Source organism: Lontra canadensis, unplaced genomic scaffold (genome assembly GCF_010015895.1).
Source record: "Lontra canadensis isolate GAN:19392208 unplaced genomic scaffold, GSC_riverotter_1.0 scaffold73, whole genome shotgun sequence".
Lineage (NCBI taxonomy): Eukaryota > Metazoa > Chordata > Mammalia > Carnivora > Mustelidae > Lontra > Lontra canadensis.
Window position 1 is genome coordinate 3,949,852 of NW_022631067.1, and position 24,274 is coordinate 3,974,125.

At 43.6% G+C, this 24,274-nt stretch overlaps 1 long non-coding RNA gene across 1 annotated transcript; it reads left to right on the forward strand.

The window, feature by feature from the left end:
- The first annotated feature begins 1,577 nt into the window (after window positions 1–1,577).
- Window positions 1,578–24,002, forward strand: LOC116881344. Its single transcript, XR_004385391.1, has 3 exons — window positions 1,578–1,647; window positions 18,611–18,614; window positions 23,977–24,002. It is a non-coding gene; the product is annotated as an uncharacterized LOC116881344 (long non-coding RNA).
- The last annotated feature ends 272 nt before the right edge of the window (window positions 24,003–24,274 follow it).

Consider the following 24,274-nt stretch of genomic DNA (forward strand, 5'->3'; position numbering starts at 1 on the left):
TGAGAGACGGTTTCTCAGTGCCCAGTGTGCACGGGACTCACTGGGGAGTCTGGGTAACATGAAGATTCAGATGCCGACACGCCGCCAGGTCTGGCTGTCACTGTGGCTCTTCTCACCCCACCCTGCGCATCTCTGGACCTCCCTTACTCTCGGCTTGTGTAGTTCTTCTCCATTTACAGAATTTAGCGTAGAGTTTCTCCTTTAACAATTTCACAGCCACCTTCTTTAATGTGTAAGCTTTGAATTCCTATTATGGATCCCATTTTTCCAATAAAATGAATCTTTCCAGGAGGTCAACGGGTGCCCCCAAACCGTTCAGCCGGCTAGCGAGGCAGTTATAAAAGTCTGATTTTCTGATCCCAAAGCTCTCTCTAGCCTTGCACTACCCTGCAGAGAGAGAGGGCAGTGACCTCTCCACAGGCTATCCTGCTGTGCCCCGTGGGTCCGAGGTCCCCCTAAGTCCCAGCTTAGCCCCTTCCAAGACAGCCCTGCCGAAGCCCCGTGTGGCAGGTGTGGCTTTCCGGATGGCGCTCCCGACAGGCTCCCAAGACCCCTTCGACCTGGGCGGAATCCATCCAGTTCCCCTTCTGAGCCAACCCAGTTTCCCCTCAGCCCGCGCTTTCTCTGGCCACTTCTCTCTGCTGTGACTCATTTCACTTCTATCTGACTCTGTCACACCCCTCGCTGCTCCTGAGTGATCATCTCAGTCCTTCCTTATTTCTAATTTGGTTTTGCCTCCTTTGTCCTTATTAAAGCTATAGAAGAGGAGAATTTCCTGTAGGATTAGTGAAGTGGTCGAAAATACATCATCAGGGGCTTAGTTTTTTGGGGGGGAAATGCAATATGTCAGGGTAATTTTTTTTTAACATGTCTGCTTTTTAATCTCCTCTCTTAAGTTTTACCACCCATGCGATTTTCGTGGAAGACTGCCTTCATCACAGCCAGAAGGCTGCATTGCTCCGGGCTGATGCATCTCAGCCCAGAGCTGTACCTCAGGGTCCCATCGTCCTGCTGTGCGGCCCATAAATGTTGAATGATGGTAACGACCGTGCAGTGTCATTTCATGGTGAGCCCAAAAGGTGTGACTGGCAACTGCCCGTAAGAGAAACACTATAAATTCTACTGAAAAAGCCTGCCATGATCTACAGTGATAGCAAGGTGACTTCCCAGTCTGGAGCAGTGAGGCCCTTCTCCGACACCCACAGCGTGACTCCACGGAGCATCTCCTGATGTCCATGAGTAATGTGATTACAGAAATACAGCTTGCGAATGGGCCTATCACCACCCAGGAAGAGTCGGAAAAGTATACCTCATACTCCCCAACTGTCCTTTTTTCCCAGTTTTTCCAATCAGTTAGCATAACAGGCATTGAGGATACAAAAAGTTAGTGTAATTCCTTGTCCAAAGCAACCTTACCAGAGTAATATTATGAAAAGCGAGGGCAACTCTGTATATTTTATATATGTGTTGTGTCTATGTAACTGCATATGTGTGTGTACATATGAGCATATATGCATGTATGTGTAATAGAGTAACTCTATACATACGTACAGGGTTACACATTTGTACGTATGTTTTAAAATATGGATGTTGTTATTCAGCCATTGTGAGGCCAATAGATCAAGAGAGGGCTCATTGAAAAGATGGGTTATTATATATATATATATATATATATATATACATATGTATATATATATACACACACACACACACATATATATACACATTTTTTAAGTTTTTATTTATTTTTTAAATTTCTTTTCAGTGTTCCTGAATTCATAGTTTATGTACCACACCCAGTGCTCCATGAAATATGTGCCCTCCTCAACACCCACCACCAGGCTCACCCAACCCCCCCACCACCTCCCCTCCAAAACCCTCGGTTTGTTTCTCAGAGACCACAGCCCCTCATCCTTCATCTCCCCCTCCAATTTCCCCCAACTCCCTTCCCCTCTCCAGCTCCCCATGTCCTCCGTGTTATTCCTTATGCTCCACAAATAAGCAAAACCATATGATGATTGACTCTCTATGCTTGACTTATTTCACTCAGCATAATCTCTTCCAGTCCCATCCATGTTGCTACAAAAGTTGGGTATTCATCCTTTCTGATGGAGGCATAATACTCCATAGTGTATATGGACCACATCTTCCTTATCCATTCATCTGTTGAAGGGCATCTTGGTTCTTTCCACAGTTTGGTGATTATGAACTATTACTGCTATGAACATTGGGGTACAGATGGCCCTTCTTTTCACTACATCTGTATCTTTGGGGTAAATACCCATTAGTTCAATTGCAGGGTCATAGGGTAGCTCTATTTTTAATTTCTTAAGGAATTTCTACACTGTTTTCCAAAGTGGCTGCACCAACTTGCATTCCCACCAACAGTGTAAGTAGAGTTCCCCTTTCTCCACATCCCCTCCAACACATGTTGTTTCCTGTCTTGCTAATTTTGGCCATTCTAACTGGTGTAAGGTGGTATCTCAATGTGGTTTTGATTTGAATCTCCATGATGGCTAGTGATGATGAACATTTTTTCTTGTGTCTGTTAGCCATTTGTATGTCTCCTTTGGAGAAGTGTCTGTTCATGTCTTCTGTGCATTTTTTTGACATGATTATCTGTTTTGTATGTGTTGAGTTTGAGGAGTTCTTTACAGATCTTGGATATCAGCCCTCTGTCTGTATTGTCATTTGCGAATATCTTCTCCCATTCCGTGGTTTGCCTCTTTGTTTTGTTGACTGTTTACTTTGCTGTGCCAAAGCTTTTCATCTTGATGAAGTCCCAAAAGTTCATTTTCACTTGTTTCTTTTGCCTTTGGAGACATATATTGAAAGAAGTCGAAGACGTTACTGCCTATGTTCTCCTCTAGGATTCTGATTCTGATGGATTGCTGCCTCATGTTGAGGTCTTTTATCCATTTCGAGTTAATATACATATATATAGTATATATAGTATATACAGTATATATGTATATTCTATATATATGTATTTTCTATATACATATATGTATATAGAATGTATATGTATGTATGTGTTGTATATATAATATACATATATTCTGTATGTATAGAATGTATATGTATATTCTATATATAAGTATATGTATATGTGTATATTCTATATATATTTTATGTATACATATATATGTATATTCTATATGTACATATACATATAGAATATACATATATACATATATTTAATATATTTATTTATTTATTTATTTGACAGACAGTGAGAGAGAGCCCAAGCAGGCAGAGCAACAGGCAGAGGGAGAGGGAGAAGAAGATTCCCCGCTGAGCAGAAAGCAGACCCTGGACACTGGGATCATGACCTGAGCTGAAAGCAGATGCTTAACCAACTGAGCCACCCTGGCTTCCCGAGATGGGTTGTTATACTCACAGACCCCAAGAGGAGGGGTCATGCCACGCCATGCACACGGGGCACCATGGGAAAGCACCGGGGTCTCTTAGAAGCCAGAGGGAGTGAGAGCAAAGCACGGGCGAGAGCCTGTATCATGGCTTCCACAGGAAGGAAGAGAATAGGCAGGGTAAAGAGACTTAGGATGGGCTGTTGTGAATGACTCCCATGTGCTCTGGGGTATAAGAGAATTAGGATGAAAGATAACTGGGTTTCAAAAAATGTTGAGCTTTAAGAATTGCCAAGGTATCCACAGTCCTAGTTATCTATCAATATGTAAAAAATTGCTCCAGAAATTTGGCATCGGGAAACAGCAAGCACAGATGGTCTCGCTCTCTGTGGACTGGGGGCTGGAGTGGCTTGGTCTGGCGGGCCAGACTCAGGTTCCCTCAAGATGCCACCTGACCAGGGTATCAGGTGAGCTCCGGGCATCTCCAGGGTCCTTGGGGGAGGATGACTCCCAATTCATTCATGTGGACCTGTCCACAGAGCTTCCCCTGGGTTCCCCTGAGAGAGGGAAGGGGGAAAAGAAAGAGAGAGAGAGAGCATGCACCCAGGAGAGAAGCCACAGTTGTTTTGTCATTGAATCTCAGAAATGACACCCAGTCACCCTATGTGCTCTGCTCATCAGAGGCAAATCTGCTGTTTAGCCCACATGCAATTGGGGGGCCATACACAGGGGCCAGGGAGCAGGGACCATCGGCCACCTCAGAGACCACAGACCACACCAAAAAGTCAGCAAGCAGGAAGGAGAGGATAACCCCTGACGTTAAAACTGTTACACATTTGCAGGCTTGAAAACTACCAGACACGCAACAGGCTGAAAGATAAAATGTTGATCATGAGCTTGTTAGTGGCCTAAGGATGCAGATAACTCCTAAAAATTAATAAGAAAATAATTAAATTCAAAAGCAGAGCTGCCAGGAGACCAAAGGGCAGCTCAGAAAAAGAGAAATTCATATTCTCTCCACACTTGGGGAAAAGTACTCAAGACACAGTAGCAACTAAAGAAACGACAATTAAGAAGTGAGATAATGCTCTCAGATATCAGAGAGGTAAAATTGGAGCAGGTTGAGAACGCCCAGAGAAGACGAGGGTCTTCTCCTACACTACTAGTGGTGGTGTAAGGGGGTACAGCTTTTCCAGAAAGCAGGTTGCCAATAAATATGACCTCCTTCGTACTCGTTCCACAGAAATTCTCATTCTAGGCACCTAGAATGATTCGAAATGGGGACACGGACTGAGCCACATACATACTTGCCATAGAGTTACTTGTGTTGGCAAAGAAGGGGAAGCATTTTAAATACTGGAACATTAGAAGAATTACGTAAATGGAAAAAGCAACCCCCTCACCTCAATAAGAAGGGAAAATGGAAGGATTCTCTTCCAACTCAGAGAACGTTCAAAGAAAGGACCCCAGCTCAGCTCCAGGGCAAGGTGCTGCCAAAAACTGAAATGTTTCTGGAAATAAAAGGGAGAAACTCCATTTTGTGTTGGAGAGGAAAAGGGCAGAAATGGAGGTGAAGGGAAGAGAGAGCCATCAATGCTGAGAAATAAAAGTACCAACTGAAAATCCCTCCCCCAAGAAATGTTTTAAGGCCAGTGATGCCCAACGTTAGCATGAGGGCATCTTTGGGACAGCAAGGGGAGCCTCTCGTCCTCCCAAATCTTTAGTCATGCACAGAAATGCCTTCTGTGATATTTCTATTAAGGAAAATACCTAGAATTCCTATCTAGGTCAGTGCGATGCAGACAAGGAGACCTTGTGGGAGACAGTAAGAAGACTGCCAGAGAGAAATAATTGAATGGAAGCCTGAACACAGAGTCCAGATTGATGGTAAGAAAATAACACCCCTAGTAATTTACAGAAATCCTGCTGGGGGCAGTGAACTTTCTACTGTCTATTACATGGGATTTCGAGCCAATCTTATCTACAGCTGAGAAGGGAGGGTGACCCCAATTGCTATTTCGATCTCCCAAATCATAGAATTCTATGCAGGCCTTATAAATGAAGCTTTAGAAAAGGCTGATGGCAGACAAGGGGGTCTAAGCTTTGTTGTTTAGTGCAGAATAGCACAGCTGGGTGTTGTCAGTTAATCCCATACCCGTTGTTACACATGCAAAAGACATCCGATGCCTAAAACATGTTGGTAGTACCCATCGGTGGATGGTGGGGCTAAGGTGATTTTTACCTTCTTTGTTCATCTCTATGTGCCTGCTTTCTTAGGCGATCGGATCTCTAAACCCCTGGTAAGGCTGTCTGTGTGTTTATGTGTCTCAAGTCAGGCTCCCGAGAAGCAGAGCCTGGAAAAGGGCTCCTTGATTAAGTGACTCGTGGCTCTTAGGAGGGAAGCAAGGCAGGGGAGGCAGGAAAACTAAGCAAGAAGGTTTCTGTATCTCAGGCATGCGATAATAGTCCCGTTCTCCCTTTAAAACGAATTCTTACGTGGCCATTAAACCCCAGACTTAGAGGATTTAATTTACAAGATGAATACATGCTCCTGTTGGGTCCAAACTGTTTGGGATTTTTTCTTTCTATGGATCGTAACTTGAAGACTTAGCTGGTAACACGTCGGGTGCTGCTCCTTCAAGGCTTCAATCTGCTCAATGTCGCCTGCTGTTGGACACCATGAGGCCAGTGCCTTGGGTAATCTGATATTGGGTTTAACCAGACTATTATTTTCCCATAAGAATGAAAATACCTTTGTTTGGTACTGAGCGTCTCAAAGCCACTCCTCATTACCCATTTGTTCAAGGCCGTTTTATAACATCCTCCTGTCTTACCCGTCAAAGTACAGCATGACTCTGTTCCATGTGCTTGGGCGGAACAGCTGAGAATGAGCTTGGAGCCTCCACTCTCTTGCACACATAGTCCAGGAGCAAATTCTCCTGGCTCCCCCTTCAGATCCGGGACAGAGTCTCCTGGCTTCTCCTGTCCTGTGCTGTCACCTGGTCCAAGCCATCACTGTCTATGGTGTGCGCAGCCGACCAGCCTCCAGATGGCAATCTGTGCGACTGTTACCCTCATCACGGTCCACGTGCACACAGTAGCCAGAACAATCCTTTTAGAATCCAAGCTGGGTCTCCTTTCCCCTTTTCTGAAAACTCTCCAAGGCTTCCCATCCGTTTCAAAGTCCCGAATGGCCTTTTTCCTCGTCCTCACCTCTCACCCCTCCCGGGCTTCTCTGGGCTCGCAGTCCCTCGAGCTCTTCCCTCTGCCTCCCCATTAGGCATAGGCATGTGGTTCATAAGTTTACTTCCTTGAGTCTGTTTCCAAATGCCACCTTGCTAGAGAGGCCTTCCCACCCACCATTCTCCACCTGTTTCCTCTTCCCTGATAATTCCTTTCTCAAGGCACGAATCCTCACCTGGCATATTTCCCACTAATTTGTTGGACATCTGTCCCCTGAAATAGGAAGTAAACTCCATAGGAGCAGAACATGGTCTCTTGTTCATTTCTGTATCCGCTGGGACTAGTGCTCGTTGTGGTGGGTCAGTTATTTCTTGATGAACAAACGAGTTGGTAAACCACAGACATCGGCTCTCATCTACTCTGATGTCCTGAAGCAAGTCCTGTTCTTGAAAATGAAAGCTTCCTCCCCTCCTTGCCTAAAACCTCAGCCACGTTGACTACAGTGCTAGGATCACCTCACTGGTCCCTGAGGATATGGGAAAGACCTATTCTCTTTCCTTAATCAGTTACTTTGAAAGAATAAAAGTAAAGATCAAAACCTAAGCCTTTATGGAGGTGAAAATACTCCAACAATTGACATTTTTAACAGCCTCATTGAAGTAAGGTTGAAGGTAGTGATCCACACATATAGAAATGTTTACTGGGTACTCCCACACGATTACTGATGTAGATGGACACGTCATCTGCAAAGCAACAGCTTCCAACCTGGGTGCTGTACATTTCTCTTTCTTGCCTCATTGGACTGGCTGGAACCTCCAATAGGATACTGAGTAGAAGTCACAAGAGGACACGCCTTGTAACTCTCTAATAACTTATGACCTTGGTAACCTACATCTCATCAGGCTGTGTGATGGGGTCTCAGGATTCACTGATGCCCTCAGTGTCTGGGACCTTCTTGTCTCTATGCCCATATTTTGTTTGGAGTAGTTTCCATTGTGATGTCCACAAGTTCAATGATCTTCTCTTCTGCAGTTTTTAATCTGTTAATCAAACCACCCAATATATTTTCCACATCAGACACTGTAGTTTCTAATTCTGGGAGTTGAATTCAGGTGTTTTTATATTGTCCTGTTTCCACTTCACCTGCCCCATCATCCCTTTAGCTCCAGAATATGTGGAATGTAGTTAGAATACCTGTTTAATGGCCCAGTTTTCTGATTTTGACATCCCTGTCAGTTCTGGTTTCAAGTGATTGACTTTTCACTCCTTATGGATAGAATTTCTCGGCTTCTTTGCAAGCCTGATAATTTTTGATTGAATGCCAGATATCGTGCATTTTACCTTCTGCATGTTGGACATTGCTCCATTCCTATAATGTTTTTGATATTTGTTCCAATGTGGAGTCTTGATGCTAAGAACCAGATCGATCTTCTTGGGTCTTGCTTTTAAGATGTGGTAGGGGAGGGCCAGCAGCATTTAGTCTAGGGCCAAATATTCTCCACTACTGAGACCTGATGTTTCTGAGTCTTCTAGCCAAATCCCAGGAAGTGTGAGATTTTCTAGTCTGGCCTGTAGACACAGACATGACTCCCAGCTTCCATAAGCTTTGAGTAGTGTTCACTCTAATTCCTGCAGTGAGTGCTTTCCCCAGCCTGGTCATTCCCTTCCAGGGACAGTGTGGTCTTCAGAGCTCTTCAGGACACCAGTGGGGACCCTGTGCATTTTTACAGAACTCTTCATGTGTGGTCTTCCCAGGGCGTCTCCCACAGGAACTTAACCCTTCTGGTCCACCTTGACTCTCTGTTCCATCTTGTCAACCCAAGGCATCAGTCAGGCTCTGCCTTGTGCCTTGTTGTCCCTGCCTGAACCACAACACACCCGGGGCTCACCTTGTTCCCATCTCTCAAGGACCACTTTCCTTCGTTGTCTGATGCTCAGTTTCTTAAAAACTGCTGTTTCATATATTTTGTCCCATTTTCTAGTTGTTTCATGTGAGCAGGTAGATCCAGTCCCTGTCAGTCTTTCTTAACTATAACCAGAATTTGACCCCCTGTAATTTATTTTGGCCCATTTGTAACTGAGTGGGAGTCCAGGGGGAGAGGTCTCACAGTTGGTTCTCACATGCTCCTTCACGCCCTCCAGTGTCTCTCCAAGACTCATACTTCCTTCTCCATGAAGACTTCCTGTCTTCTTTGGGACCCAACTCCATGAAAGTCTCTGTCTCCTCCAGCTTTTACTTCTTTTCTCCACTGGTTATAAATACACTTAAATATGTCCCAGGAAATTGTCCTCCAATCACTGGCCATCACCACTGAGTTATCACTCTGCCATTTTCGCTCTATAATTTAATTCTGTGAATCTCCTTATTTTCTGTTCATTCCTCAAGCCATTAAAATATGGTGTTTGTCTCCACCACTTTATTAAAACCATAATTTCCATGGTCACTAATAATTTGTATATTGTCAAATCCCAGGGACACCTTTCTGTTTACTCTATGTGACCACCTATTGCCCCGTGACAGGCTTTCTGAAAATCTCTTCCTTTCTGAAAGTCTCTTCCTCCCAGGTCTTGGTAACCATCACTCATTTTGTTTCCCTTCTACTTCTCTTCCCACTCCCCTGTTTGTGGACTCCTCTCTTCCCCTTCACTCTTTAGTGCCACTGTTGGTAGGATTCTCTCTTGGCCTTCTATTGAATTTATTCCTTGTGCTTTCTCACTTTTTCTAAAGTCAGATCAGTATAATCAACCCTGATAGTCATTCTCACTTAGATACTGACCCTCTTAAGGTGCAGACCACCCCATGCAGAAATGAAATCATCAACCTCTGCCATTACTGTCCTATTGACCCCGGTGGTTCTTTATCCCCATGGAGGCACGAAATCCATGTCAAATTCATAGTCATTGTCCATGTTTAGTCAATAAATGCAGTTGTGTCTGCATCTCAAATGTTCCTCAAAATTGTATATTCTGATTCACCCTCCATACTACGAACTTAATTTAGTGTTTTCTTACTCTTTGCTTAGATTATTGCCACAAGTTTTTATTGGAAGACCTGTCCCCATTCACTCATTTCTTCATTCAACAGATACTTATTGACTCCCCAGTATGTGCCCAACTCCATTCTCAGCAATGGCTGTGCAGATATGGACCATCATTAGGGAGCTTTCAGTGTTTTGTTTTGTTTTGTTTTTATTTTTTATTATTTTATGTTAGTCACCACACAGCACATCATTAGTCTTTGATGTGGTGTTCCATGATTCATTGTTTGCATGTAGCACTCAGTGCTACATGCAGTACATGCCCTCCTCAATACCCATCACTGAGCTCACCCATACCCCCAAACCCCTCCCCTCTGAAACCCTCAGTTTGTTTCTCAGAGTCCATAAGGAATAGCATGGAGGACATTAGAAGAAGGAAGGGAAAAATAAAGGGGGGAGGAGTCGGAGGGGAGATGAACCATGAGACCATGAGAGACTATGGACTCCAAGCATCGTCTTAGATGGGGCGATGCGAGTCTCACAAAACACACCAAACTAAGAAACTGACAGCCAACAAGTCAAACAGCTGCAGCAAGTTCTATTCAAGAACTTAGGTTGCGCAGAGGGGAAAGCCTTTCCAAAGAGACACTATTTAAGATAAGATCCAAGTGGCAGGAAGAGCTTATCTGTGAAGAAAGGAGGAGGGAGGGCCAAAGTTCTTTAGCATTCTACCAGAGTTATCTTTCTGAGATGAAAGTTTGCCGGGCCACATCCCTCAATGCAAACTTCTCCTTGTCCGGCTTCTGGTAGAATCCAGATCAGCTTCTGATCTGAGCGTGGGAAGCCCTACGGACAAGCCCTCCAGCCTCTCTGGCCTCATTAGTTCCTGCAGCTAGAACAAAGTACCATGGGCTGGGGAGCTTATAAACAACAGATTCATCTTTCTCATATTTCCAGTGGCTGGAAGTCTGAGATTGGGATGTGAGCATGGTTGGGTGAGGAGGGCACACTTCCCACTGGGTCCTCACACAGCTCTGTGGGGTGGGATCTCTTTTATAAGGGTATGAATCTCGTTCCCAAAAGTTCTGCCCTCACATGGTCATCTCCCAAAGGTTCCACCTCCTAGTACTATCATGTTGGTCATTGGGTTTTCAACAGATGAAGTTGGGGGGAAGAGGGATACAAACACTAAGACCATAGCAGTTGCTAATGCTTGTTCTCTATTTCAGTCCTAGGCAGTACTTGCTGTTCCTGCAATGAGTCTTTAATTACTACGTGCGCTTCTGACATACTTTCACTTTCTAGAAGGCAATCGCCCACCTGTCCAATGCACACGCACTTACTGAATGACTCGGTGAAATGGGAGCCAGAACTGTGGTGTTACCAGGTGTTCCGTGCTCTGCCCACAGCACACCTGAAGTTGTCTTCATTACCTGGGAAGTGCTGGTGATGGGGTCTATGCACATCCTTGGTGGAAAGTTAGCCCAGCCTCGGACTCCTGGACTTCCTGTCAACACTACAATAAATATTTCCAACCTGACAACAAATCCAAGTGTAAAACTAAATTAACATTGAGACTCATGCGGGAAAATGTTTGAACTTATATTCATCCATAAAAGGAAATATGATGTCAGAATTTGCTCTTATCCTTAAATGCCAATGAACGTTTAGCATTCTTAATGCAAGCCTATGTTACATACAGTTATGACATATGGATGCAAGGGTATATCTAGAGTGTTACTAATATGGTGTTCAGGTTCAGGTCAGGATGATGTTGGTCTTTATTATCCATTAACTTGGTCTCGGCTTCCTGTTCAAATAAAAGAATGAAAACCATACATCCACTAGACAGGTACTATTTACTAGGTTTTTGTTCTGGAATATAAGAGAGGTAAGATGATGTCATGAACTGAGTTGTGTCCTCCTCCCCATTCATATGTTCCCACCATATCACCCAGGGTGACAGTATTTGGAGATGGGGCTTTCAGGGAGATAATTAAGGATAAGTGAGGTCATAAGGGTGGGAATTAATCCAATAAGACTGGTGTCCTTATAAGAAGAGGAAGAGATGGCAGAATCGCTCTCATATATACAATGGAGTATGATGCCTCCATCAGAAAGGATGAACACCCAACTTTCGTATCAACATGGACGGGACTGGAGGAGATTATGCTGAGTTAAATAAGTCAAGCAGAGAGAGTCAATTATCATATGGTTTCACTTGCTTGTGGAGAATAAGGAATAACACGGAGGACATTAGGAGAAGGAAATGAAAAGTGAGTTGGGGGAAATCAGAGGGGGAGATGAACCATGAGAGACTGTGGACTCTGAGAAACAAAAAGGGTTTTGGAGGGGAGGGGTGTGGGGAGATGGGTGATACTGGTGGTGGGCATTATGGAGGGCACGTACTGCATGGAGCTCTGGGTGTGGTGCATAAACAATGAATTTTGGAACACTGAAAAAAATAAAATAAAATTAAATTAAATTAAAAAAACAAAAAACAATCTCTCTCCCCATCATGGAAGGACACAGCCAGAAGGCAGCTAACTGTAAGACACGAAGAGTATCCCAGAAACCAAAATTTCCACCACCAGGATGGTGCAAAAATAGATTTCTGTTGTTTACGTCACCCAAAGTGTGGTATTTCATGGTGGCAGCCTGAGGCGACTAACACAAGGATATAGCCCTCCTGAGTGAAGTAAGCTTAATGTGACAGCGACCCCAGCTAAAAAACCATCCCGAGTCCAGGCCGCACTTTTATTTCCCTCAGTAATCCCCTCGGCGGGCCCTGGAGGACCGTGTGAGGTAAAAGGGTTAAGTAATGTTTGACCAGTATGTATACTCAGAGCTTTTTATCTCCCCGAGACTTATTAGCACGCTGAGTATCAATTCACCAAGAATGAATAATACCTTGAATGACATCAGCTTCCGCCAACATGTAGAGGTTACTATGGTAATGGGCAAAGTTTTTCAGAGCACAAAACAAGAACCATGCTTGATATATTAGTCAGCCAGGGAAAGCAGGCACATATAAGCGGCCACATTCATTCCCTCAATGGTCATTTATGCGGCATGCGTGTTAACAGTTCCTCCATGCTTTCCCGAACATCAAAACGTTGGCAGTTGTATTGAGAATCTTGGCAGATTTACAAAAGTGTTAACACTCATTTTCAGAGCCTCGTTTTGGGAGGTTTTGTTTTGTTGTTGTTTGTTGTTTTGGGTGTTTTTTGTTTTTTGTTTTTTGTTTTTTGTTTTGCTCTTTATTTCTTGGAACCCATATTTTCGGCAGGTTCACAGGATTCGTAAGCCAAACACTGAAGTGAAAATACTTTCCAAGGACTGGACTCCGCCATCCCTGTAATAGAAGTTTCTTCCCCTTCTAGTCCTTTAGAAATTGCTTCTCTTGTCATTAATTATATTGGTTTTTTCTAGCACGAAGTTTTATCACATGGCCCTTCTCTTTGGTTTTCTAGAACTGAATGATGCCAAGCAAACGTACTTCCTCCCATAACAATGTTATTTTGCTGAGAGTGCAGACCCAAACTTTGTAGTATGTCATGGGTTTAGCAATGCATTCAACAAGTCAACAAGCTTGCATAGGATTTCCATGCTTAGAACTTCCCAAATCCTAGTTCTGGTGGGAATGGTGAGCTCTGTGACATTCACAGCAGGTGGAAACCATGTTGTGCTGGGTGTAGACCACATGCCGGTCTTCCAGAAGAGGACCAGAAAATTGGTGACACCATCGATACTGACCATAATCCCTGGGGACAAGTGAGAGTGGCAACCGATGGGCAGGTCTACACAGCAGAGCCGAATCCGCTGGGAGTCACTCTACTGACAGACCCTCTCTCTGCTCTGGTCTTGTGATTCTTTGAAACTGCAGGACAGCAGAGTCTTGGCTCCCCACCACACTCTAGCTAATGGTTCAGTGAAGGAAATGGACCCAGAAAACCTACAAAGAAAGTTTTTGAGCAGCCTCAGAGCTACATCCATGAAGATGGAGATGGCTATAGAGAAGACATGGTGCAGTGACTTTTTTGTTAGGACATGATTGAGTGTGCAAGCAAGCAATTCAAACAGTTTTGTGAGGAATGAGGAAGGGCCATACACTTTAGATGTCAGCCACAAAAAGAAATAAGTTTCATGAGAGAATTCATAGAGTTATGTGTTTGGACTTACCCATTTTTTCCCCCAAATGTAATGGCTCTCCTAGAATAATAATTAACATGCCGGAGTAGCCAGGCTTCTGTCTGACTGATGTGCTCACAGTCACCTCAGCCTTGCTTTTATTGATCGTTTCATGTTTAATGTGGAAGAGTTGTAAAAGGCTTTAGCGACCGAAATGACTCCGATGTTCATTTCACAATGATAGGGACCCTTATCCTACCTTTATATATATAAAAAAATTCTGGTAATTTGTAATTTGTTTGAAGACAAAAACAAATGTAGTAGAGTAACATTTTAAAGAGATCATCAATAATGTCTAATAATGTGTGGATTTGGTGTCAGAACACATCGTTATTTTCAATGCAGAGCAGCAATGAGTAGAGACGGCCGCCAGCCACGGGGTCTGGTTTCCAGAACAACGAGAACGCCTAACTTGGCTCTGGTTACTTTTACTTCGGACGATCATCACACCGGTGAATGCAGAGTGTGCAGGATCCCAGGAGATCTGGGATTCACGGTGCCGGTGCCAGGCGGGAGCTTCCCATCTCACCTTCTTCCCTGGTGAACACTTACGGGATGCAAGGGATTGCCTGAAGTGCACAGACGGGGGCAGTCGCCCAATTGTTTCTCACCCGGATCGCCAGGATGACCTGAAGTGTGCAGGATCTGCCACCTTTTCACCCGCCGTCGCTGAAATGATGGGGCGAGCCGGCAGATGGCCAAGGAGCGCTCGGTGGGCATCCCTTTACGCATCGATCGGTACAACCTGGGTCCTTCCGTATTTCAGTTCCCACTGTGTCTCCAGGTCTGCTCTCCCTGTCTGAGAGGAGGTCTGGACGTGGCCTGCCACAGGCGTGATACTCAGGGAAATACTTCAGACCGCTGTTGATGTTTACACCAAGAAGTAGGTTAAAAGACTAGCCGTGAAGCGGTCAGGATAGCGAATGGACAGGCACTATGCGGGATAAACCGTGGGGTGTGTGGGATGCCGCCGCACAAAATTCCCTGTTTCTGTCAGAAGAAAAATAAGGCAGCACGAGGTCCAATAAACATCGTGATGCCTCCGAGAAGATTCCTCGTGCAGAGGAATATTCTGGGTTAGCATTTGCAAATGCACGTGTTTGTGAACACACCTACGTGTGTAAATGCACGTGTTCGTGAACTCATGGCTTGAGCGGCGCCGTCCTGCCTGCGGGCATGCGCTATGTCTCCATAGTTCTGCCACTTAACGTCAGAGCTTCGACTGCCTGAGTCTCGGTTGGCTTATCCATAAAACGGGCATAATAACAGCAACTGCCTGGTGAGTTTGTTAAGAGACCCGGTGAGTTTATCCATGTAAAACCCTCAGACCCTGCCTGGTGCAAGTGTGTGAACTGGTAACATGATTAATGCTGGATTCTACAAAATAATCTTTAGCTTCCACAAATTCAGGTTGAATTCCACTGCCATCTATCGAGCCACTCCTGAAAACTTTGATTGTCACTGCACTAGTCCCACTATTCTTTTTTTATCTGTTGGGCAAAAAGGACCACAGAGCTCCCTTACTGTGTGTCTTGCTGCCATGGTCCTTCCTGGGGCAACAGGCGAGGTCAGTGAGCAGGTGCACATCTGGGAACTTCCTGGGGCGAGAGAAAAGGAGCCGTCAAAGAGACATGAAAATTCCGGCAATATGACAAAGAAAGGCCCTGAAGGTCACTCAGCACATGTGCTCCTTGACCGTCTCAGTAGCTCTCAAGGAGAGCGGTGGCTTCCTAGAGAATGAGAGAACAGTCCGGATAATATCAGCCCCAGAAACATCAACACTGTCACGTACGGTGACTGTTCCAATTGTACCCACAAACGCACCCATGCTGAATCCTCACATTAGTGCTACTGTTGCTAATTCTCACTTTATAATAGAACCTGACAGAAGTCACTTGCCTAAAGTCACATGGCTTCAGACTGGGGAGTCGGACCCCAAGTCTACATCCTTAAGTAACACCCCAAACTGACTCCCAGTGATTACCAGAAATTGAGAGACACAGCAGAAATTTTATTAGAAACCTGAGAGTCACTGATGGAAAAAACCTCAAGAGGCAATACTTCTGAAGATGCCTGGTCTAGCCTTCCCACTAGACAGAACTGGAAAATGCATTGAGCCTTCTTCAGAAGCAACTATTAATTTCACTGTTCTGCTTTAGTGTTTGTGTCATAAAAAGAAACAAAAGTGACTATTAGAGAAGTTTAGACTTTATGTTTCAAAGTAGGAATAATAAATACAGTTGCACATTTCCTCTGTCTTTATCACCAACACTCTTCAAGTGCATTCTGAACAACAGGAAGTCTCCAAGGCTCGCTCTGGTCTAGGAGAAACTGTTTGGTTTGGGATGGGGCTTTATAATTCCACTGACAGATAAATACAAGGTCTTTTGCCTTAGATTGACAAAAATAAAGTTTATGCCCTCCCTATCATATCTTTTAAATCCAGTTTTCTTCTTATTATTATCGAAATTACTTTTCCATTGAAGAGATTAAAATAATCTCCTTACACACGTGATCATCTGAATGGATTTTAAATGTCACTGACTCCGTGGCATGGTCATTCATTTCTTCTTCTGTCAAATAGATACATAATATAATAGATACTCATAGATAATGAGTACACAAGTTCTCATAAGAAGCAGACAAGCCGAGTTCATGGAATAGACATCTTAGTGGGGAAAAGAACAATAAAGACAGGAGGAAGAATATTAAAATGTTTGTTACGACTATGTTGGAAAGAAGGCGCCTATTCTCATGGAGGTTATGAGCATACATCTGCTTTGGATAGGCTGATAGGGAAGGCCACCTCTATCTGTGGAGTTAGATCATGAAACAAATTTACATTTCTTGATGATGAAAAAGACAAATTTCATTCATATAGTTTAGTTTTAATTTACAGTAATAATTTTCAAAAGCCAATAATTTCCAAGTAGTACCCCCAAAACAGGATCCAAACACACTTTAAAATAACCCCTCCTCCCCACTTTTTTATCACTTTTTCTATTCAGAATGGCTTGTTACAAGAGATCTAAGAAGCTCCACCCACCCACTTACTCAAAGAAGTTCTGACATGTTCCTTTTCCATGTATGCTGTGAATAGAATTCATGACGACAGCTTTGATTCGACAGTAAGTCCTTTTCTGTTTTTTAAAATTTCAATAAAAATTAAAAAATTAAGACCGAGCCTTGAAAACTTAAGAGTGCTAACTTGCGATTGGTCTTACATTTTTCTGTCTGATGAAGATCTCCTACCTAACTCAGGCCCCCAGTTCTAACCTTTCCTATCAGTCATTCAGGTCCCAGAATAACATCCATAAATATTTTACGGATTTGCCCAGCTAATAAGAAGAAGAAGGGAGAGTTTCTTCTCTCCTGCTCTCAAACGTAGGCATCTGCTGTCTTTCTTATAAAACACGAGACTGGATAGCTCCTGTTTACTAGGGAGTATTTCAGTGCAAGTCTATTGACTTGGTACATCACTTCAACTAACAATTAAATGCGCATGCTGAGGACTGATTTTGAAAGTGAAATATTTGATCACTGCGGGAGACCCAGAAGATTTCCAGACTGCATACTCTGGGGAAAAAGCAGCACCACGCTGCCTTCTAGTTGTTTTTCACTTGGTGAGTTGTATGCCCAGGCTGCTTCCTAAACCGGGCTTATTAATTTCCCACTTCTATGAAAAGTTTTAATTTTTTCTACTACTATAATAACAATGAATGAGTAATGTGGAGAAATTGAGAAAAATATTAAAAACGTAGTGTGTTTATATCTCCGACACCCATGAAATACATTGGTGTGTATTTGTCTGATAATTCTCTTACAAAATTGGAGACCTACTGTTCTTAAGAGATGTAATCTCTTTTTCACTTTAAAATCTAAGAGTTCCCCTGAATTTTTAAATATTCTCCAAGAAGATAGCTTTTAATGTCTTAGTAAACATTTTTAGAATTAAAAAAAACCCAAAAGGGGTGCGGGGGTGGCTCAGTGGGTTAAGCGTCTGCCTTTGGCTCAGGTCATGATCTCAGGGTCATGGGATCGAGCCTCTCATCAGGTTCTCTGCTCAGCAGGGATCCTGCTTCCTCCTCTCTCTGCCTGCCTCTCTGCCTACTTGTGATCTCTGTCTGTCAAATAATAAATAAAATCTTTAAAAAATAAAAATAAACATAAAAAAACCCAAACCTGGCTGCAGAAGATTCCATCATGTCAATGTACCACAGATTGAATTTAAGCATCATTCCAGTGTTTGGCTTTTTGTTTTTTCTCTTTTTTGCTGCTTCTAAATTTTGTAAATAGAACGGGGATTGGCATCTTCTTATTTTTAAAAAGATTTCATTTATCTATTATCTATCTATCTATCTATCTATCTATCCATCTATCTACTGCAGGAGGAGGGAGAGAGAGATAATATCAAGCAGACTCCCTGCTGAGCATGGAGCCCAACACAGGGCTCGATCTCACAACACTGAGATCACGACCTGAGCTGAAACCAAGAGTCAGACGCTTAACTGACTGAGCCACCCAGGCACCCTGACATCCTTCTTCTATAAAGCTGTTTAAGTATTTCTAATTGTCCCCTTAGGATAAATTAGGAATGGCATTATTGAATCAAAGGACATAAAGTGCACACTATATTTTGTATGCATGCCCAAATGAAAAAAAAAAAAAGTCTCAACTCACACTCCTGCCACAGGCTGGGAGTGGTTAACCTCATCCCTTTTACAGGGTCTGGCTTGACTTTGCTGAAATTTGAAGGATGTATAGTCTTTCCAGGAGAGGAAGATACACGTATTTCACCAAGTAACAGGATGTTACTTAAGATGTGGGTGCTCAGTGCTCAGTGTTCAGATAATAGTCATTGACCTAACATTAATGTCATTAAATAATGAGTTAAGTCAAATGGGACTGGAGTAGAGGGGCACCTGGCTGGTTGAGTTGGTAGAACATGTGATTCTTGACCTCAGGGTCATGAGTTTAAGCCCCACATTGGGCACAGAGTCTACTTATTTTAAGTAATAAATAAATAATTAATTAAATGAACACAACAATAAAACAAATAAAAAAGAGAATGGATTAAATTAAGTTAGACATTTCCTGGGAATTTAGCTGAAAGCATGCCAAAACAAAACAAGGGAGAAGATTAAAAACTAATGATATACTTCTCAAAAAAAAACAGTGAGTTGGGAACTTTAAATTAAAAAAAAGTAAAACTGAGAAGGAGAGCTAAGAGTCCATTCTTTGACAGGAAGTGTGATGACCTCTCTTATCTACTCCACCGGAACCACCCTCATATCCTCGCCTTATCTCCATTATCCCAGGAGAACCTGAGAGCCCTCAGATTGAGAGAACTCAGAGTCCTGAGTTCTCAGGATGCCCTTTCCCTTAAGACTTCAGATTTTTGAGCCCACTAGTAAGAGTCTCACTGTCGATTTGGAAGGCCAGGGGAAAACACAGGGAGAGACATTATGATTCCCTCCGGGGAAGTTGCTGGCATCAGGAGGAAAGAGCGAATCAGAAGATGCTTCAGCAGCCCTGAGAAGAAAGCACAGCAGCGCATCAGTACCTCGCAGGGTAAACAAAGTCCAGCATACATGAAAAGAAGAACGACTCCACGCAGAGATTTACTCATGGACGCAATCATAGATACCAATAAACAGCACAGTGAAAACCGTGTCTTATCATTTCTGTTGATGCAAAAATGACATCAAAATTCCAACATGATGCCTGATTAAAGAAAAACATTTAATAAAATAAGAGCAGTTAAACATTCCTTAATTGGTGAGAACACGGGTAAAGTTAAACCCTGCCTCCTGCTTAAAGAATTGCTGGGAGCAGCGGGGATAGGAAGGCCCCAGATGGCATCATCACCCGCTCTACTCTCTTCAGGAGTTACTCATCAACCCAGAGAGACGCGAGAGCAGGAAAAAAAGAGAAACTGGTAAGGAGGTGGCAAAGTGATCACTTACAGGTGTTATAACTCTACACCTAAATCCATGGAATTAAAAGAAAAAAAAACAGGTATTAAATACAAATATAGTAAATACAATAAAAACTATGAAGCATAGGTCAGAAAGTGGTTGGTCCCATTGATGCCTCCAAATGAAAACACAGTTTCCTGTTTTCATCTTAAACTGAAATGAAAATATCAGATTTACCATAAAGCCCCCCTACCCCAGAAGGGAGGTTAAACTTAGCAAGAAATATGGGGAAATTTTTAAAAGTATACCTAAAAGTTATATACTACTCATAGAAGAGGAAATAGCAATTTTTCTAAATTAAAAGAACACTTAAGAATTGACAAAAAAATTTACAAACAATCCTATATACAAGTAGGATATGGCCACATAATACACAGAAAAAGAAATTAAAATGCTGAACAATATATAGAAAGGTGTTAACCTTTACTAAAAGTAGGAATAATAAAAATAAAAGTAACAATAAGACTTTGCCATCAACAGAAGCTTAAAATGAAATCACATCCCCGATTGACAATATGGAGACACATGAACTCACATCCCCACGAGTGCAAAAGTCAGCAAAACATTCAGGGAACTTGAAAAAAAAATCTACCAAATTTGAAAAGTATATACATTAAAACATATTTATAAGCTTTGACCCAATGTTCACCTTAACAATGTCAAACATGCATGATATCTTGGAGTTGTGAGTTTGAGCCCCACGTTGGATATAGAGATTGTTTACAAATAAAATCTTTAAAAAAAAAAAGTGTCAGGCACGCCTGATAAACAAGGCACCACGGACGCCTCACGACTGGCTTGCTGGGGCCATCCAGCCAGCAGTGGACCCTTCTGGTGGTGCACACGAGTCTATTTCTGCTACAGGGAAAGTCGTTTATCAGAGCGGTGCTGGACTCCCTGTTCCACGCTGAATCCTGCGTGCCCCTGTGCAAAACCAAACACAGTGGGTATTGACCCTTTGAAAAGCTGATACTCAATCCCTCCAAACGTGTCTGACTCCAGCAAGCTCGGCCATGCCCCCATCTCCATCCCAGATGTGGGCACCTCTATACCTCATGACCCCCAGCGTGCACCTCTCTGGGCAAAGGAGCCGATGGCCTTGCTCTTCTCCGAACTGACGCTTTCACTTTTGGGATCTGTTCTCCTTGAGCCCTTCCAAGTCCTCGGACCATCAGGTATCCCACTACACACTGCTTTTCCACTGTGTTCTCTCTATAAACCCCTTTTTCTCATCAATATTTAAAATTGCGAAGGTCTCTCCATTCTTTAAAATAATGCAGGAAGGGGCACCTGGGTGGCTCAGTGGGTTAAAGCCTCTACCTTCTGCTCAGGTCATGGTCTCAGGGTCCTGGGATCGAGCCCTGCATCAGGCTCTCTGCTCAGAAGGGAGCCTGCTTCCCCTCCCCGCCACCCGCCTGCCTCTCTGCCTACTTGTGATCTGTCAAATAAATAAATTTTTAAAAATCTTTAAAAAATAAAATAATGCAGGAAAAAATGGCAGAAGGTTCCTTTTAACCCTCTTTCTTCCCCAGCTACACAGAAGGTACACTGGGAAGATACATCTAATCTCACTGACCTTATCCCTCTCTCGACCTTCTAGTCCCATTGATTGGAATCTAGCAACTTCCCCCAACAGGCAGCTGACACTCTTCTCTCTGTGGGTGTTGATGGACACTCTCCCTGTAGCCAATGGACTTTCCCGTTTTAACTCTTGATTTCTCTGCAATACTAAACAGTATGTCCTGCTACTTCTTTAGTCATTTAATCCACGGTTCTGTTTCTGGGACAATACAGTCTTGGCGACTCTTTCTCATTCTCTTTTGCGAGCTCCTATTTTTCTGCGCTTCCCTTAGAAGTTAATTTTCCCCAAGGCCCTCCCCCTGAGTTCTCCCCCCCGTGGGCTTCCACACATCCACCTGCTTTCTCTACCATGCATAACCTGCCGGCCCCTGGACGGCTAGCATCAGTGCGGAATCGTCGTCTGAGTTCTGACACTTAGAGTTGATTTTCCGGGTCTCCATCTATAGATGTAGCACGTTCCATAGGTCACTCAAACTCACTAAGTTCACAGCTGAACTTTCTTCCCCAAAGGTGCTCTTCCTCCAGAGTTTTCTATCGCAGAAAAAGATACATTGGCTCAGACAAAGCTGAGCTCCACTGGTTTCTTTTTCAACCTTGTACTAAGAAAGAGCATGTTCTCCAGCCCTCCCTGCAACTGCGGGGTTGGTGTGATCAGGTTCTGGCAGAGGACCGTGGACAGCAGGTTTGTGGGCTCCCTACAAGCCTAGTCCTGAGGTTTACCCCCATGATCTCACATCCCTCTCAAGGGACCCAAAGGAGGAATTCTGCCAGGACGCGCTGAGGGACAAAAGACACTGCTTGGCTCTGGCCGCTTACTGAGCGGTGAATAAATGCTAAATGAAACCACATTGTGTTGGGCGCCTGCAGCGTTAGACGTGTTTGTTACAGAAGCTTTGGTTCGTTCCCCTGATGAATGCAAACAGTGAGTTAAACACCCCAGAGACATCTGTAAGGTCTCCCCAGATGGCGAGATTCAGCTCCGGTGCCATCCTCTCCTGCCCTTTGTCCTCGAACCAGGCATTCAGGACCAGCCATCGCTGCCTGTGGTCCAAAGCCGTTAGAGTTGCCCCTGCCAGTCAGTTTCCACGCTGCAGCCAAAGTGCCCTTTCTCAATGCGAATGCTGTTCTGCCTCATCGGAAACCCTTTCTTCATTTCCGGTTCCTACAGGATGCAAGTCTAACTCATCAGCAGGGCATATAAGGCCCTGCATTACGTGCTCGCTCACTCATACCATCAGCCTTAAATCCCACCAGCTCCCATTCTCATTCTACACCCGAGCAGTGCTCCGCAGTGTGGAAAACCTCCGATGTTCCTCCTCCCGCCTCCAGCCCTGTGCTTATTCCAGTCCTTGCTGCAAATGCCCCCTCTCCCTGGCCTTTCTGATTCCACTGCATCCTGCCTGTTGGGGCCCATGCGTCACCTCTTCCGGAGACCACTCTGTACTCCTTCCTAGCCTCCTGTCATGTGAGCTACCTCGCCCTCCTTGGATGGTCCTGCAGCTTTGCATGGTCTGTGGATGTGTCTCTCTCCCTCCATCTGCCGCTGCACACTTCTCGGGAGCCGGCTCTGCACCTTTGCTTGTGCTCCGAGTTCCTTCCACTGTCCCTGGCCCCCCAGTAGCGCCACATAAATGTTCATTGAATTAGTAAATGAGTCTGTTTGCATTCATTTACTGTAGTGAGGACTTGATATTACTAAAGATAATATGTACTCACAAAAATGTGTGTTGACTCTGCAAATAATCATAAATGTTTAAGCATAATTATATGTGAATTATATATGGCAATTCACGTACGACCTGTGAATCACCTGGTATGAATTATATCATGGAGCTCATTTCTCTGACCTTTGTAAGGGTACTGAGACAAAATGCCACTCGATTTTCCCAACTTCCATAAGTTCCTCAAGTTATTTCTCTGCCGGGAATGTTCCCTGCTTTGTCACTACTTAAAATCCTTTTTTCCCTACAAGGAACCCGAGTTCAACCTCCACTTAGATGCCCACCCTCTCTGCTCTGCCCATCACGGCTCACAGCTCTTTCTGGCGCCCTTGACTTTTGTGGGGGTTTTTTGTATCGTTTCATTATGAAATACTGTTTTCTTATATGTAAGGCAAGTTCCACATACCACTTTCTTTTTTGTATCCGTGCAGAGTCTGTAGAACTCCATGCAGGGTAGGCACTTAGTGAATGTTATTTACATTAAATGTTGGGAAGTTCAACGTCTGAATCACCAAGTCAGTGCCGGAGTCTTGATGACACCGGGGCCGTCCAGCCCACAGTGGGAACTGTGCTGAGCTACACATTCTTGTGTATAAGTATATACCTTGTGCATAAGCATAATTAATATTGCCCTTTTGTAAGTTACAGAGATGGAGTAACTGGCCAGTGTGTGCACAGCTGGCAAATAGTACAGTGCCGGACATTCTGCTGTCGACACGGCGACACGGCGGCGGCAGGATTTTTCTCTGTTAAAAAGACAGTGTGTAGGGGAGAAGGAAGTATATTTCCCTTTAGGTAATTCAGCTTATTTTATCCAAATACTAAAAGACATTTTTTGAGAATCTTAGTTAATTTGATTGAATTTTCATAGATATATATGGAACATGTCTGCATGTATGTAAATATACATGTGTATATGTACACATACAACATTTATATATAAGATATAAATACACATTATGAAAGATAATTTAAGTTTTCTACACACACACACACACACACACACACACACACACAAAATCTACACTGGATAATTAAGTCTGGAAATAAACCAAATTTATTTCAAGGATCCAAAATAGGTCAGGAGGCTTAGACGTATAATTACACCTACTAAATTGTAACTCTCTTGGAAATGTTGGCTCCCTTTGCTGATGTGGTTTTGATTCTAGGGGCGGTCAGGGGGTTACCTTTGCTCTCTCTCTACAGATGATACATCAGATTAGCCTCTCCCTAAGTAGCCTAAGGACCTGCCTGGTGCTCTCATGCTGTCTCCC